The sequence below is a fragment of the Coptis chinensis genome, chromosome 2 (assembly GCF_015680905.1).
Source record: "Coptis chinensis isolate HL-2020 chromosome 2, ASM1568090v1, whole genome shotgun sequence".
Classification (NCBI taxonomy): Eukaryota; Viridiplantae; Streptophyta; class Magnoliopsida; order Ranunculales; family Ranunculaceae; genus Coptis; species Coptis chinensis.
The window spans coordinates 54,884,436-54,892,801 of NC_141457.1; positions in this window are offsets into that span (position 1 = coordinate 54,884,436).

Sequence of the window (8,366 nt, forward strand, 5' to 3'; positions counted from 1 at the left end):
TATTCCGACCGTAGGTGACATATAAGAAGATAAAAAATGCCCCAAAGTGCGTGCATGACGTAAGTTATGTGAACGAATGAAATCTAACTTAATTGAAAATATCAACCCGAATTGTAATACAATTAAACAGTCTAACCAACACAACTGGAGAGTTGAACAATCCAGGATGGAACGAACACCCCACCCCCAAACAAATTTTAGACACAGAGTTGAGAAAATTTGTTTTTAAAAGTGGGTCTTTTAAAGTCAGATTCCTGAGACTTCTCAACTTACTATGGTTGTGATTTTAACAATTTTTAATTTTTTATGAATAAAAGTTAATATAAGAAAAACAAGAAAGCAATAAATGCATAATTCACACCATAGAAGAACATGACTCAAAAACTGAGAAAACATGCAAGAGTGGAAAACGTAAATTATGTTGACCATGGACTTAGGATCCGGTACTTACAGCCACACACTCCATAGGGAGGGCCCGGTTACCTGAATGGTGTACTTATCAGTATACGAAAGTGATAGGAAGTATACCAGACAACCAAATGAGTCGTTTATAGTCAGATACGCGAGACTTTAACAAATAACTGGATATATATATTAATACCCTGCAGTTTCCATATATCAACAACCTAAAGAGTTGTGGGTCTTTCTAGAAATAAATAACATGGAATGCACCCCCAAACATAATCTGGCACCAAGATTTCCTACTGTGCAACCTAGTGGAATGAAAATGAAGTTTGATAGACCTAAAACATAACCGAGCATGCACCTTCTTATTCATCTTTGAACGAGAGGTTGTCCAAGTGAATGAGTGTAAAAAAATGGATAGTTGTGGAAGATATGGTGGATAAGGATAAGTATTAGAAGGAAAGAATGGAAAAAATGAGAATGTGGGTTTAGCACAAAACTCATTCATGGCATAGGTAGGAACTGTCTCAATTCTAAAAATGTAGGTGTCATGTGCCTTTTCTTCGGGAATTATATCCGTATTAGGCGGATTTAGAAAATCATTAAGCACAGAAGAAATAAGAGGGTCAAGTTCAAACTCCAGGTTCCTTTGAAAAGGTGTAGGGTGGGGTACATTGATGGAAGGGGAATGATGTGAGGTGGGTGAATGGTTATCAATAGGAGGGGACTCTCGAGGTAGTGAAGAAGAGTTGCAAAAGAGTTGAAGGAAATCTTCCTCAATTCCCTCCACGTCTAAGGAGTCCTTATTAAAGTTGGAACGTCCAAAGAAAAGGAATTTGTGCATTTGATTATTTGGAAACGTGGTTTGGACATAATCATGAGCTAAACTCTCGATCATACTAACCTCTCTATCGATATTGGTATTAGGAACCTGTGTGATCGGTTTAAATACATTGACCTTAGCAGAAAGATGGCCAAAAGATAAGGACATCAAACCATCACGGTAATTTATAAGCGCGTTGGCAGTTGCCAAGAAGGGGCGTCCTAAAATGATCGGGACAGCGTCGTTAGCGACTTTTTTTTTTTGAAAGGCAAGCAAGATAACAAAATCCGTTAGCGACTTCTGTATCGAGGATAACAAAATCTGCAAGATAGTAGAAATCTTGAACCTTAACCAGAACGTTTTCCACTACACCCTTCGGATACTTGATAGACCTATCAGCTAGTTGCAATGTCATTGTTGTAGGTTGCATTCCATGTAGACCTATTTGTTTATATAAATAATAAGGGAGTAAATTAACACTCGCCCCGAGGTCTAATAAGGCAGTGGTCGTGTGAGTATCCCCTAAGGTGTATTGTACAGTAGGACGACCAGGGTCCTTGTACTTAACTATTCCATTGTGTTCTATTAAAGTTGGAAACTGTTCCGTTAAAAAAGCATCTTTAGGAATATTTGTCTTACGCCTAGTAATGCACAACTCTTTAAGAAATTTCACATGGTGAGGTAACTTTTTAATCGCTTCAAGGAAAGGTAAGTTTATCGTTAGATTTTTAAAAACTTCCCTAATCTCGTCAAAATTTGTATCATTGTTTAACATAGCTAATTTCTAAGGAAACGATGGTTTCTCTCTATATTTAGTGTATGAATCAACTGGATGTCTAACCTTTGCTTTCTGTTTCTTAGGTTGTGGTTTAACTGGTACCTCTACAGGGGTAGGATCTTCGGTCTCTGTTTCAGTATCTAGTATAATATCTAGTGTAGGGACTACTGACGGGGTAACTATAGACATAGTTACTTTGTTATCTACCACTCTACCTGAACAGAGAGTGGTGATGGAATTTATCTCCCCTACGTTTGCATTTTCATTACTAATATTACCGTTTACCTAAAAGACTGTGTTTGGTGTTTTCGGATTAGGTATCGCTTGTCCTGGAAACACACCTTTGGGTTGCACTTTCTCTTGAGCTAACTGCTATAAGGAAAGTTGGATGGCTTGTAAAATCTGTTGTTGAGATTGCATAAAGGTATCAAAACGATCTGATTGTGGAGTAGTATTTGCTACTAGTTGTGTGACATGAACTATGTCACGTTGATTATTAATGGGTGGATTTTGGTAGTTATTATTTATCGGAACGATACCTCTATTAGCATTATAATTATTATTGTTATAATTACTATAATTACCCTGACCTTGTGCTTGACCTTGTCGTGGTTGCGCTTGGTTGTTATAATTATAATTACCCTGACTTTGTCCTTGTCGTGGTTGAGCTTGGCTATAATTGTTTGTTTGCCTAACATTTGGGTTAAACAACCTTAGAGGTTGTTGATTATTCCGCCAACCGAAGTTGGGGTTTTGTCACCAAACTGCGTTAGGTTCGCTATTAATGGAACAAACATTATCTTCTTGTGATTGTTGTTGCTCATAAGTGAAAGGACAATAGGAGTCAGGATGTTCTAGACTCAAACAGAAATTACATTAATTGGAGTTGACATTCATGACGGGGATAGGCGTTTGTTGAACAAAAATAGCCTATACCTTTTTAGTTAGAGATTCGATTAAATTTTTAAGTTCCGGATCGGGTTTCATCTCAAACATACCGGCGGCCTTTACTGTTGTAGAAGAACTAGCGTTACAGGAGATATCGTCACTACCCCCCCCCCCCTCCCCCCCAGTTATTATTACACTTAGTCTGGTCTTCTAAAAATTTATAAGCCTCTGAGGCTCCTTTACTTAAGAAACTACCCCCATTCATTATGTTAAAGACTTCTTTATGGTGGTGTAGAAGTCCCTTGAAAATGCGAACTAACGTGTCTTTCGCGAGGAGGTTATGATGTGGACACTCTATAAGTAGATCGGTGAAACGATTCCAAGCCCTGTGAAAATGATTCATGAGGATTACGCCGAAAAGAAATGAATCTTGGAAAGCATTTCATCGGTCTTTCGATGGTGGGTAAAAATGTTCCATGAATAGTTGAACAAGTTTAGCCCACGAGTCCACGTAATTAAGCTTTGGGCGATTAACCAAGACGCAGCTTTATCAGCAAAGGTGAAGGGAAATACCCTTAGTTTAATTTGTTCAAAGACCTACCGTAGGATGGTGGAATGTAGTAAGGACTTGGTCAATCTTACGCATGTGCTGATAGGGCTTTTCATGGTCTAACCCATGAAAACGGGTAACAAATTAAATATATTTGGGGATTCGAAATCCCCTTAATGGGTCCGATAGAACAATGCAAGATTTAGGGCTATCGTTCAAGGCTTTGTAAAAGTCAGAGAGAGGAGACTCTCTTTCTTCAACCATTACTTCAGGTGGTGTGTGGTATGCTAGCTAGAGGTGTAATGAGTGGTATACTAGAAAGACTTATTTGTTGCCGTTGTCGGTTAATTACCTTAGGTGTTTTTCTTCGGCCCGACCTTAATCTCATGCAAAGCTAAGACCAATATTAATGAAACACAACAACACTCTAAACAATCCTGATATGCTAGTATGAACCTCTAACAGAAGATATGAGGTGTGGAAGAAAAGAGTACCTGAAAGCTTCCTTGCTTCGCTTATGAATAGCATCTTGTTTACGCGTGCTCAGTGTATGTAACAAGTTAGAACACTGAAAACTTTGAAGAAATGGAAGTTCAAAACAAACCTGTGGAAATTGGGGTTTCGCCAGGCAGTGCTTTCTCGAATATCTTAGGCAGGTAGCAGTCAGTCGCTTCGAGCAAAAGGTAGGATTCTAGGCGTGTGGGTGCAGGTCGCGCGCAGGCAAAAGTTGGAATTCCAGGCGTGTGAGCGTAGGTGGCACTCCAAGTTGGCCTTGGTAGGGCGCAGGTGGCGCTCAGCCAAAGGGTGGGATTCGTGTGTGTGGTAGGTGCGCTCCACTTTGGCTTGCCCAGTAAAAAGCCCGAGTAATTTTTTGTGGAAACTTGCAAAGCTGAAACAGACAACCACAGTGAGAATCCAAACAAGGGTGGGTGGGTTATGGGACTTTGAAAAACTATCAAGTCTATAGAAAACAATACTAAAGAGTACTAAGATGGCAGCGACGCCATTTGATAAGCATAAAAAAGAATAGTTTTACTAATGAATAAAGCGATGAACTCTAAACGCAAGTAAAACTATAAACTGAACTATTACTTATCAAAGATATTTGTTTTCTACTATCGAATCTATTGACGTAGAGTTGGAATAGAAGATTTGTTCCACTCCTAGTCCTTTAGCATTCAAGTTTTCTACAATTGTCGAGTCTATCCAAAGTCTAATGATAGTAATGGTGGAATTTATACTACGATGTGAATTCAAATAACAAGCTACGAATAATAAAATGACAAATTGCTAAGAGTTGAATCTAGATACAGAATTAGGGGGATTTGATTCCACCTTGAATCTAACTTAATAAACTAGCGTAGATTTGTTGTAAACCAATTCTTACGTTCTCACGGTAAGAATTGGTCGTTCTAATCCCTAATTATACATGGCATTTCTACCAATTCATAACTAGTATGTGAGGTCGTCCACCCATTCCCATGGCGAATCAACGACCTTCTAGAGTGGAATAGATTCTTACAACAATTCTATACTACACAATCAAGTTTTCATCAAGGCTTCATCAAACCCCTCTAATGGAGATTTAGCCTTAATTCATCAAACTATCATTTCCCATTGAATTAAAACTAGACATAATATAAAGATTTGAACTTTACTAATTTTAACTAACAATACTTCAAATTTAATTAATACTAAGAATGGAATAACAACAAGAATTGAACTTAGATCTACAAATTTAAATGGCAAAATTGAAATGATCAAGAACTACTATTTTATTTATCTAATCAATGAAGAACAATCATTCCCAAATAACTAATCTAAAACAATGTATGAAACTAATTAATTTAACTAATTGAATTCAAAAACTAGATCTACAAGCTATTTTAATGGCTACTTTCTATTCTAAGCTATCTAACTATCTCTTTCTTAATAGCTAAGTCTTGTTTTATGTAAAGGAGGAGACCAGATCCACAATTTCATTCATGGGCTGAGGAGCCATGTTTTGGGCAAGAAAATCGAGCCCAAAGCCCAATTTCTTCAGTCCACAGAGCCCGTTTCAGCTGGTTTTGACTTCAGTAGACTTTTAGTCCACTTTTTCTCCTCTGATTGGATCAAGGCTTAGACCATTGGAAATCTCTTTCCGAGATGGTCGTTTTGACATAAGGTAGGCCCAAATCTGAGACCTGAGTCTAAAGATATGGTTTTCGGAAGTTCTGCTGACTTGTGCACTGTTTTTGCCCGTGTTGACTTTTCAGCTTTTGACCGGGCTTCATAAAGGCTTTGTCTCCTTGAATCTTGGCCTTTATCATAGAACTTCTTAGCAACCAACCCTTTGCTCCTTTATATCACAAAAGTGACATATTTCTGCACATAATTGAGTTTCATGCCTGAAATACATAAAAGCACGTAATTAGCATTAACTCTTATTTATTACTCGCATAATTGGTCTAAAAGTAGTTTTATTAAGGGGTTAAAACTACAATTTTGGGCTCTTATCACCTACCGAGTTCGGAGGTCTTCGCAAATATTATTGAGAGAACGCATGTCACGATGAATCACAGTCATGCGTTATGCATCCGACCTACACCTCTCCAAGGCATCGGCATCAAAACATGCCGTGTCCTCCTCATCCTCCGAGTCATCCTCTTCGACTACCCTCTCTTCAGGCAACCTCCAAACTCTTTGGATACACTCCGTATATAAGAATTTTGGTGCTCTTTCAGGCAAATCCTAACAGATGTCGGAGTCGCTCTCAAGGTCATCATGATCTTCGTTATCAAAACAGGGAGAGGTGTAATACTCTTCCCAACTCCCCTAATCATGGTACTCAAAAACACCAAAATACAGAACTCATACTTTTGCTCCTAGAGTATCCATAGAATGTGAAGGCAGTTTAGACTGATGTCGCTGACTTTCTCCTTCCCTATGACATTCCTACCAATCCACTGAGCTATAGCCAGCTGGTTGGTTCTGAGAGACGACTGGCGAACACAATGCGAGCTCACATTATAGTTCCCTTCTGAAATAGTCGCGTTCATCACAGTAAATTGGGAATCCTGTAATGTGGCATCAAGATGGCGTCTAGGCGGAATGCCTAAAATCTCAGCCAACAACCCAGTAGATACTTCCTCCTCCTTAACAAAAATCCTATTTCCATCCAACTCCCTCGTCCTATAAAACTGTTGGACCAAATCTTCATGGTAAAAATCGTCTGTCGAGTACCACAAGCTACTCCAATCTCTCCTAACCATCTCGTCACCGTAAAACGGAGCAAAGTGGTCGGCAGTAAACGCGTGCTCCAGCAAAATCCGACGTCTTTGAGCCATTGATATTTTAGAATGATTTGGGGGTTTATAGGAGGTGTAGGAACAAGTTGAAACAACCTTACAAAAAAAAAAAACAATGGTGGTGGCGCGTGGGTGGCGCGGCAGTTCAATTTTTTTTTTATTTTTGGTGGTTTCGGTGGTGGAAATTATTGGGGGAATGAGTTGGAGAAGAATATATGGTTTGGGAATGAATTTGGGCGTGGGTTAAGTTAGGTTTTTCTTTTTCTTTTTTTTTATTTTGGTTCTAGGGTTGAAAACATGTTAATGGTGGTGGTGAAGGTGAAGAAGAAGAACGCGATGCGTTCTTAGGTTGAACTGTGGGCTTGGGCCCAAGCCCAATTCGAATTCCAAAAAAATTCGAATTTTAACGCAACTTCAAACTAAAATTACCGCTTCATTACCAGTCCAATTTTTGCGAATGAGATATGGAAATGATTAGGAGAGAATTTCCAATCCAATGAACTATAAAACACTCTATTCTGACCGTGGATGACATATAAGAAGATGAAAAACACCTCGAAGTGTGTGTATAAGTTATGCGAATGAATGAACTCTAATTTCATAGATAATGTCAACCCGAATTGGAATACAATTAAACGGCCTAAACAACACCACTGGAAAGTTGAACAATCTAGGATGGAAATGAACACCCCACCCCCAAACAAATTTTAAACACAGAGTTTAGAAAATTTGTTTTAAAAGTGGGTATTTTAAAGTCAAATTCCCGAGACTTCCTAAATTACTATATTTGTGATTTTAACAAAAAATTTTTTTTTTTATGAAAAATATGTAATATAAGAAAAACAAGAAAATAATAAGTGCATAATTCACACCATAAAGGAACATGACTCAAAATCCAAGAAAACATGCAAGAGTGGAAAATGTGAATTATGTTTAACGTGGATTTAGGATCCGGTACTTACAGCCACACACTCCATAGGGAGGGCCCGGTTACCTGAATGGTGCACTTACCAATATATGGAAATGAAAGGAAGTACACCAACGAAAAGGTCAGTCCGTATAGATAGGGTCCTGTAAAAGGACTTCCTCTACATCAGGGGAGAAAAGCTCGTGGAAATGTTTCAACCGTTGGCCATTGACTTGAAAGGTACTGTTGTCCTTGGGATTTACCAAGGTGATTGCCTCATGAGGGGTGACTTCAATAACCAGAAAAGGACCAGACCAACGGATTTTTAATTTCCCTGGAAAAATATGTAGACGGGAGTTGTAAAGTAAGACCTTTTGACCTACCACAAACTCTTTGCGTAAGATTTGCTTATCATGAACACGTTTCATGTTAGCTTTATAATCCTTCGCGAGATCATAAGAATCACTACGAATTTCTTCAAGCTCATTCAATTGCAACTTGTGCTTGACACCCGTCTCATCAAAATTGAAGTTAAGGCTTTCTATAGCCCACATAGCACGGTGCTCCAACTCAACGGGCAAATGACAAGGTTTCCCAAATACAAGTCTAAAGGGAGACATACCTATAGGAGTTTCGAAAGCAGTTATATATGCCCATAAGGCAGCAGATAGACGCTTTGACCAGTCTTTCCTATCAGGATTTACAGTTGTTTCTAATATCTTTTT